The sequence below is a fragment of the Choristoneura fumiferana genome, chromosome 28 (assembly GCF_025370935.1).
Source record: "Choristoneura fumiferana chromosome 28, NRCan_CFum_1, whole genome shotgun sequence".
In the NCBI taxonomy this organism is placed as follows: Eukaryota; Metazoa; Arthropoda; class Insecta; order Lepidoptera; family Tortricidae; genus Choristoneura; species Choristoneura fumiferana.
Genome location: NC_133499.1, coordinates 2463641 through 2472689, shown reverse-complemented (window position 1 = coordinate 2472689; position 9049 = coordinate 2463641). Strand labels below are relative to the sequence as shown.

The window sequence follows — 9049 nt, the reverse complement described above, 5'->3', positions numbered from 1 at the left end:
TTTATACGGAATCTTCCAAGTTTAGGTATACGAGTATTTTATACCTTAGGCTGCTATTTACTCTTAAACTACTAATAATTCTCAAGCAAACTTAGCCGTTATAGTTTTTCTTGAAAGTTTGATATACTTACTATCATCCTGAATTTTTTTTAATTTTTCCACCCACCGGTTTAGATTTTAGAGGGGGGGACGCTCGATTTTAATGAAAATTTGCACTTTAAAGTTTTATATTTCGCAAACATATCACTTAATCGAAAAATTGTCTGGACAAACCCCTAATGGTTTTAAAAGACCTATCCAACTATACCCCACACTATTGGGTTGGATGAGAAAAAAAAAACACCCCCTCTTTACGTCTATGTGAGGTACCCTAAAAAATTTTTTTTAATTTTTTTATTATACAATTTTGTCGGCATAGTTTACATATATACCCGTGCAAAATTACAGCTTTCTAGCATTGATAGTCCCTGAGCAAAGCCGCAAACGGACGGACAGACAGACAGACATGACGAAACTCCGGTTCCGTTTTTGCCATTTTGGCTCCGGAACCCTAAAAACTTAGGATGGTAGAAGTGTATGAAACAATCAAGGACAACTATAACGGCTAAGTTTGCTTGAAAATTGTTAGTTGTTTAAGAGTAAATAGCAGCCTAAGGTAAAATCCGAAAATACGAAATCCTTAAAAATATGACTTAATTTTTCGTAATGTTTACGGAACCCTTTTTTGGGCGTGTCCGACACGCTCTTGGCCGGTTTTGTACAAAAAGTAATATTGTAATTTTGAACGAAACATTGTTTTTTTTCCTCGCATTCAAAGTGATAGTTGTTTAACGCGAGGCTAAACCACCATAATGCCACTCGAACTATAGCCACACACATCTCGTATCATTATGGCTTAGTTTAGTCCCTTGTTGAACAATCTACTATTACACGAAACCAAACTGTTCATTAAGTAAACTTTGCTTATTCTTATTTTAAATATTTAGCGAAACTCACCGGCGACTCGTTTTTTTTTAATCCATTTATTCGATTAAATGAACGAACTTTTACATCGAACCACACAAGTTGACACTATCGTAGGGACACTGCACACACACACACACACACCGAGTACCAAACTTTAGCAGCGGGTGCCGCGTGCGGCCGCGGGTGAGGTGAGACAGGCACTGCAGGATAACGTTTGTTGTCAGTCCGTTGAATAAGGGCACGGTAAGCTTTTAAATATCACCGCCGACTGCCACTTCAAAAGAGTTGTGTTTAACAAGTGTAACGAATAGATGGCTTTAATAATCTATATTACTAGCTTTTGCCCGCGGCTCGCTTACTTTATTTTCTACAGTCTTTTTAGGGTTCCGGAGCCAAATGGCAAAAACGGAACCCTTATAGTTTCGTCAAGTCCGTCTGCCTGTCTGTCTGTCCGTCCGTATGACACAGGCATTTTACTCGTAAACTACAAGATTTATTTATTATTCAATTTGTTTCCACGGTATTACAGCGAACCAATACACCGAGAAACCAGGTTACTTAATAAACTACTATACTATCCACTAATAACAATTATAATATAAAAATTACAATAACAATATTAACAGCAGAAACCAATAACACTTACAAAATGACAATTATGAGTAACCAAACTTACACGCGTACGGTGGTCTGCCTGTTGTCCATCGCCTCACAAAACCTCAGACATTCTCGACAAACAGCTACCCATTTCCACTCAAAAAGGTCACATTCAGGTACAGACCCCAAAAGAGCATTCAAAAGAGTGAGTGCGCGCGGTATTGGCGCGTTTCGGCGCGACACCGTGCGCGCCGCCGGCACTGCAAGCAACGCGCGCTCCCTGGGCCGGAGCTGGACGCGGGGGACGTCAGGGACGCGCAGTCGTAGTACTGTACGAACAAGTTGGATAACGTCCGACTCTCCGCGCAACAAACGGCAGACCGTGACGAGAAGATTGTAATTTCGCCTCACCTCCAGGGAGTTAAAACCCAGGCAGCCCAGTAAAAATTTTGTGGGATACAAATACGGATAATATCCAAACATTTTCTTGTAGAGAAACCTAAGAAAACACTTCTGTATTTTTTCTAAGAGTAAAGCATATGTGGCTTCATATGGATTCCAAATAAGAGAAGACGCCTCCAATTTACTCCGCACTAAGGCATTAAAAAGTAGTTTTATTACTCCGGGTTCATGGAAATCCCTGCAATTACGGAGCACGAAACCCAGCCTTTTGTAGCAGTTACTGGCAAGTGCACGAATATGCTCATGGAAGGTGAGGCGCGTATCAAAAACTACACCTAGATCCTTTATAGAGTAGACACGATCAATGACACTGTTGTCAAGGAAGTATTGCGCATGCAAAGGGGCAAAACTTCGCCCAAATGTACACACGCAGCATTTCGCTGTATTAAACGACAGCTTGTTGACTATACTCCACTTCAACACGGAATCAATATCTTCCTGCAAGGAAAGACAGTCCGCTACATCCTTCACACCATAAATAAGCTTGAGGTCGTCAGCATACAGAAGGCACTTAGCATTACGAACCACAGATTCTAGGTCGTTAACCATCAGGCCAAATAAGAGAGGCCCTAACACGGAACCTTGGCTGACGCCAGAACGAGTGTGATATCGTTCTGAAACGAAACATCCATGTTGAACATATTGTTGACGATCGCGTAGGTAACTGGCAAACAGAGTAAGCAACTTAAGAGAAAAGCCAATGTCATCAAGCTTACTTAATAGGACATACTATATATTATTAACATACGATATATTTGTACATACCCGGATCACCAGCCCCATCGGCCAGGCCTATGTCCCCCGGCCGGACGCAGCGTGCAGCGTCAGCCTGCGAATATGAAACAATAACGGGTTTAGTAATAATTCAGTTCAAAAAATAACCATTCAACAACAACAACAACAACACATTTTTAATACAAGCTTTTTTTGCTGACTGCACTTGAATTGTCACCCAAACTACATTGGCATACCAAATTTCAATTCGATGCTATTAACCGTTGAAGAGTTCCGTCCTGCGGAGACGATCCACTCACTACTAGATTATTGTATTGTCACGTGATTTACATACGAGTAGGTATGCCAAATTTCAAGTCAATAATCCGGCTACTGGAATGTTGGTTGTCGAATTTAACTTGCAAGATTTGACTTAAGACAGACAAACTAAATAAGAAAAGCTTGTAATAATAAAAAAATATAAAAGGACAACGCTTGTGTGGCAATTTTTCGAACCAACCAATCAATGGTTTTTAATAATGATCGATGTAGTCGGAGCGGATGTACATATAATGTGTTGTAATCACATTAGGTACTAAATTCATTAATTTAGAAACGACGAAACAGAAACAAAATTGTGTTGCTCTGAAAGGAGAACATTTTTATTAATCATAATGTTACAAAAGTATTATGTCATGTTTAAAATTAACTAAACACTTTACCTGAAAGGAGAAACAACATTTAAGAAAGAAAGAAAGAAAGAAAGAAAAATGATTTATTAACGGTCCCAACAGTACCACCACCCAACACAAAAAACAATAATATATATATTTAATGCTAATATTCCGCGTATTCTTCTATGTATTATTAATTATCTTGTATATCTTGTATGACATTACGTTTTACATATCTTTTCAATTCAAATCCAACTGACAACTTTCAAAAGCAAGGCCATAGACAAGTCAAATGAGGAGCCATGAACCTCATTTACATAAATATTATAATTATGCCTCGACCTAAACTTAAATTTTAAGCTTATCTTTCGCTAATACAATAACACTCGTAGGAGAACATTGTTAAATATAATAGATATTTAAGAAAAATGACGATTGTAAACTTTTTCATAAATTTTTACTAATAAACCAACAACTGGCAAACGCAAATATAAGGTGACTCAAACAACAATTATAAACGAGTGGCAATTATGAAAACGACAATATTTTATTATTAATATGTTATTTTTGTTATTTATCTACGTTTGTTCAACATATTATTGTTTTTAGACGACCAGATGGCCTAGTTAGTGGTTAGAGAACCTGACCACGAAGCTTGAGGTCCCGGGTTCGTATCCCGTGTCGGGGCAGATATTAGTTGGCATGAAAAATACGGATGTTTGTTCTCGGGTCTTGGGTGTTTAATATGTATTTAAGTATGTATCTATCTATATAATTATATTTATCCGTTGCTTAGTACCCATAACACAAGCTTTGCTAAGCTTACTTTGGTACTAGGTCAATTGGTGTGAATTGTCCCTTGATATTTATTTATTTTTTTATTTATTTATTTATTTATATATTATAAAAACCATAATTATGAACGAGGCAAGTGACTGTGCACCATCACAGTCGATCATAAATAACCTAAAAAAAAAAAAAAAAGTTGGAAACTCCCCGGCTTAACCGATTTTGATAAAAAACGTGTCTAAGAACCATAGCCAACTACTAAACTACTTTGGATAGGCGGAGGACGGACGGAGACGGACGGACGGACGGACGGACGGACGGACGGACGGACGGACGGACGGACGGACGGACGGAGACGGACGACGGACGGACGGACGGACGGACGGACGGACGGACGGACTGACGGACGGACGGACGCACACACACACAGGGAGAGATATGTACATTCGCGAGTTTGCGCAGACGAAATTATCAAGCCGCCACTCGCTTTGAGTCAGCTCAATCCACGGACGTAGGAGATGAGACGAACGATGCGCGTGCGCATGTTACGGTTCGTTTTTGTAGTAGTTGAGTGGTTTTTGTGAATGATGTGTGTGTTTGTGCGGCGCGCGCGCAGATAAATAAGCGAAGAGCGAGCGTGGGGACCACACAACCGATATAAGTATTTTGTTACTTTATTTTTTAAAGTAAAAAGGTGCTTTGATTTGGAATGTGTGGTTGGTTGCTCGAGCTCTGCTCTGCCGGGCCGCGCGCCAACATATACAACAAAACAAACAAACAAAAAAAAAACCATATCAGCCGGCCGCCAGAAAAAGGGAGAATGAAGAGATAGACAGATAGATCAGACTATTTGATAGTTGTCTAATGATTGATGTAATGCGAGCTGAGACGTCGTTTTGGGTAGCAATACCGACATGGCGACGTGACTGACAATCAGCAATATATATAAAACTTGGACGCTTGCGATCCTGCGTTATCATCACAATACGACGATCGGGCTAATTCGTGGCTTGTTCACGATTAGACTTGATTGTTGTAATCTCGGGTGATAGCGCGCAGAGATCGCGCGTCGGGTCGAGCCCCCTCGCTGGGGCGAGACTTTAAACACGCCCTACGATGATCGTACAATACCGATTGAACGTCGGATCGTACGTACTGGCAAACGCACCACGTCCCCGTGTCCCCCCCGTACGCACTGGTCGTAGGGGCCAAGCGATGGTTTTGTGTGGCTGCGTTGTCTTCACGTGCGACGCCCGACACGGTAATTGTCGGTTCGAGCGGCTGCGGGTGTTTTCGAATGTGCTCTCTATTGCCGAGCGTCGTGCCTTATCCGCGACTGTGTCAAAAGTAATACTAGTCGTCTTTACGGACGTGTCGTGATTTATATATGTGCCTGGTAGTCGAGGAATGTTCATTTTTGGGCGCTGACAAACGCGCTCGTGGCGTTGGCGCGCTAATACCGTGCCTGCGCCACAAAAACTAACAAAAGCGATAATCCACCGTGTTGACACGCGTGTTGGGCGATTGTTTTTGATAGAATAAAATAACAAACGGCACGTCGCGCTCGCTCTCAGACTAAGAGACGAGACGGGCGCGGCGTCATGCTCGTAGAACTGTGTGCGCGGGGCGAGTTGGGGCGTCGTCGGGCCAATCGCTCGGCGGCCAACCTCTCTCTCTCCCCCCGTCAAGTTCGGCGGACGCGTGTGTTCGACAATTTTAACGAATTGTTCGCAACGACAGCTCCCTGGTTGATCCTGCCAGTAGTTATATGCTTGTCTCAAAGATTAAGCCATGCATGTCTCAGTGCAAGCCGTATTAAGGCGATACCGCGAATGGCTCAATATATCAGTTTTGGTTCCTTAGATCTTACTCAGTTACTTGGATAACTGTGGTAATTCTAGAGCTAATACATGCAATCAGAACTCTGACCAGTGATGGGATGAGTGCTTTTATTAGATCAAAACCAATCGGCGGAGGGCCTCGCGTCCGAAGTCGTAACATTTTGATGAATCTGGATAACTTTTGCAGATCGCACGGTCCAGTACCGGCGACGCATCTTTCAAATGTCTGCCTTATCAACTTTCGATGGTAGTTTCTGCGACTACCATGGTTGTCACGGGTAACGGGGAATCAGGGTTCGATTCCGGAGAGGGAGCCTGAGAAACGGCTACCACATCCAAGGAAGGCAGCAGGCGCGCAAATTACCCACTCCCGGCACGGGGAGGTAGTGACGAAAAATAACGATACGGGACTCTTACGAGGCCTCGTAATCGGAATGAGTACACTTTAAATATTTTAACGAGGAACAATTGGAGGGCAAGTCTGGTGCCAGCAGCCGCGGTAACTCCAGCTCCAATAGCGTATACTAAAATTGTTGCGGTTAAAAAGCTCGTAGTTGCATTTGTGCTGCGCGCTGTCGGTGCACCGCATCCGCGGTGATACTGACACGTTTGCGGAGCATATCGTCGGTGAGCCGGCGGTCAAACGCCGGTTCAATATCAAAATCCTATCGCGATGCTCTTCAGTGAGTGTCGAGGTGGGCCGACAATTTTACTTTGAACAAATTAGAGTGCTCAAAGCGGGCTCAAAATGCTGCTTGAATATTTCGTGCATGGAATAATAGAATATGATCTCGGTTCTATTTTGTTGGTTTTCAGAACTCCGAGGTAATGATTAATAGGGATAACTGGGGGCATTCGTATTGCGACGTTAGAGGTGAAATTCTTGGATCGTCGCAAGACGAACATCAGCGAAAGCATTTGCCAAAGGTGTTTTCATCAATCAAGAACGAAAGTTAGAGGTTCGAAGGCGATTAGATACCGCCCTAGTTCTAACCGTAAATATGTCATCTAGCGATCCGCCGACGTTACTACAATGGCTCGGCGGGCAGCTTCCGGGAAACCAAAGATTTTGGACTCCGGGGGGAGTATGGTTGCAAAGCTGAAACTTAAAGGAATTGACGGAAGGGCACCACCAGGAGTGGAGCCTGCGGCTTAATTTGACTCAACACGGGAAATCTCACCAGGCCCGGACACCGGAAGGATTGACAGATTAACAGCTCTTTCTTGATTCGGTGGGTGGTGGTGCATGGCCGTTCTTAGTTGGTGGAGCGATTTGTCTGGTTAATTCCGGTAACGAACGAGACTCTAGCCTGCTAAATAGGCGTCGCCATTTAGGTGCGCGCGATCGTTCGCGGTCGTGCAACTCACTGGCGACGTATTAAAATTCTTCTTAGAGGGACCGGCGGTTTCGAGCCGCACGAGATTGAGCAATAACAGGTCTGTGATGCCCTTAGATGTCCTGGGCCGCACGCGCGCTACACTGAAGGAATCAGCATGTTCTCCTTGGCCTAGAGGCCCGGGCAACCCGTTGAAACTCCTTCGTGCTGGGGATTGGGGTTTGCAATTATCCCCCATAAACGAGGAATTCCTAGTAAGCGCGAGTCATAAGCTCGCGTTGATTAAGTCCCTGCCCTTTGTACACACCGCCCGTCGCTACTACCGATTGAATGATTTAGTGAGGTCTTCGGACCGACACGCGGTGGCCTCACGGCCGTCGGCGTTGCTGGGAAGTTGACCAAACTTGATCATTTAGAGGAAGTAAAAGTCGTAACAAGGTTTCCGTAGGGGAACCTGCGGAAGGATCATTAACGTATTGCTGCGCGCCTCTTGTTGTTAACACGACGACGACGACGTCGCACGCGTATACCTTAACATAATCCGATATAATGAGAGAAGCACGCGCGTTATGGACACACACTATTCAGTTGTTATACATTGTTATAACACTGTTGTGTGTCCAGGACGTGCGTGTTTCGGCGAGCGCTTCCCGCGCGCGCTTCCGGCGGGAGAGAGCGGGCGCTGCCCGAGCTCGCGTCGCGTCAGACGCGCGGCGTGTCGCTAGACAGGACGGGGCACAAACCCGCGCCCCGTTCGTCGCGATGCGTACGCGCTCTAGAGCGAACGTCAACCGTCCGAAGCGCCCCCGAGGCGCACGCGGAGTGCGGTGTATGTTTTTTTTTTTTTTTTTTTCTGCATGGAAGAAAATTAAAAATTTTTTTTTTTTTTTTTTTTACATATTATATACAGGTAAACCACGGAGGTGATGAAACTATTACCCTGGACGGTGGATCACTTGGCTCGCGGGTCGATGAAGAACGCAGTTAACTGCGCGTCATAGTGTGAACTGCAGGACACATTTGAACATCGACAATTCGAACGCACATTGCGGTCCGTGGAGACACATCCAGGACCACTCCTGTCTGAGGGCCGGCTGCATAAATAGACGATATTTATATTGTTGCTGTCACATTGCTCGCGTTAATGGAATTACACATTAATATATCAGCGATGGTATGTTTGGTGTGTTTTCGACGACGGAGAGCTAATGGCGGTTCGCGCTGGGCGATTCTGTTGCACTGGCGTGCGTCGCGTTTCCAATCAGTAAAATGTGAGGCGCGCTCTGAGCGCAGTGCTCGTACCCGAAAGTTGGTGACTATGCGTAAGGCGAAGTCAGCAAACACTGTCGAGGACCGTAGCGATTCTGACGTGTAAATCGACGTCGGAAGTGGGTGGAGGGGCGCGAGATCGTACCGTTAGTAGCTGGCCGTCCGAAACCCTCACGTAGCGGCGTCGATTTGAACAGTCTCATCCGGAAGCGTCGCCGGAGAGGCATTGGGGCCGAAACGACGTCAACGTAGTTCTCAAACTTTAAATGGGTCTGCCTCCACTTCTTCGAACGATGAGCCGGAGATCAGAGGATGGAGTCAACACTCGCCAATTTTGGTAAGCAGAACTGGCGCTGTGGGATGAAACAAACGTGGTGTTAAGGCGCCTAAAAAACGCTCA

General features: G+C 44.6%; 2 non-coding genes across 2 annotated transcripts; both read left to right on the top strand.

Annotated features, from left to right (window-relative positions):
• Nucleotides 1-5943: 5943 nt before the first annotated feature.
• On the top strand, nt 5944-7851 carry LOC141444004 (small subunit ribosomal RNA). Its single transcript, XR_012453110.1, has one exon. It is a non-coding gene; the product is annotated as a small subunit ribosomal RNA (ribosomal RNA).
• Nucleotides 7852-8316: 465 nt separating this feature from the next.
• On the top strand, nt 8317-8473 carry LOC141444015 (5.8S ribosomal RNA). Its single transcript, XR_012453120.1, has one exon. It is a non-coding gene; the product is annotated as a 5.8S ribosomal RNA (ribosomal RNA).
• The last annotated feature ends 576 nt before the right edge of the window (nt 8474-9049 follow it).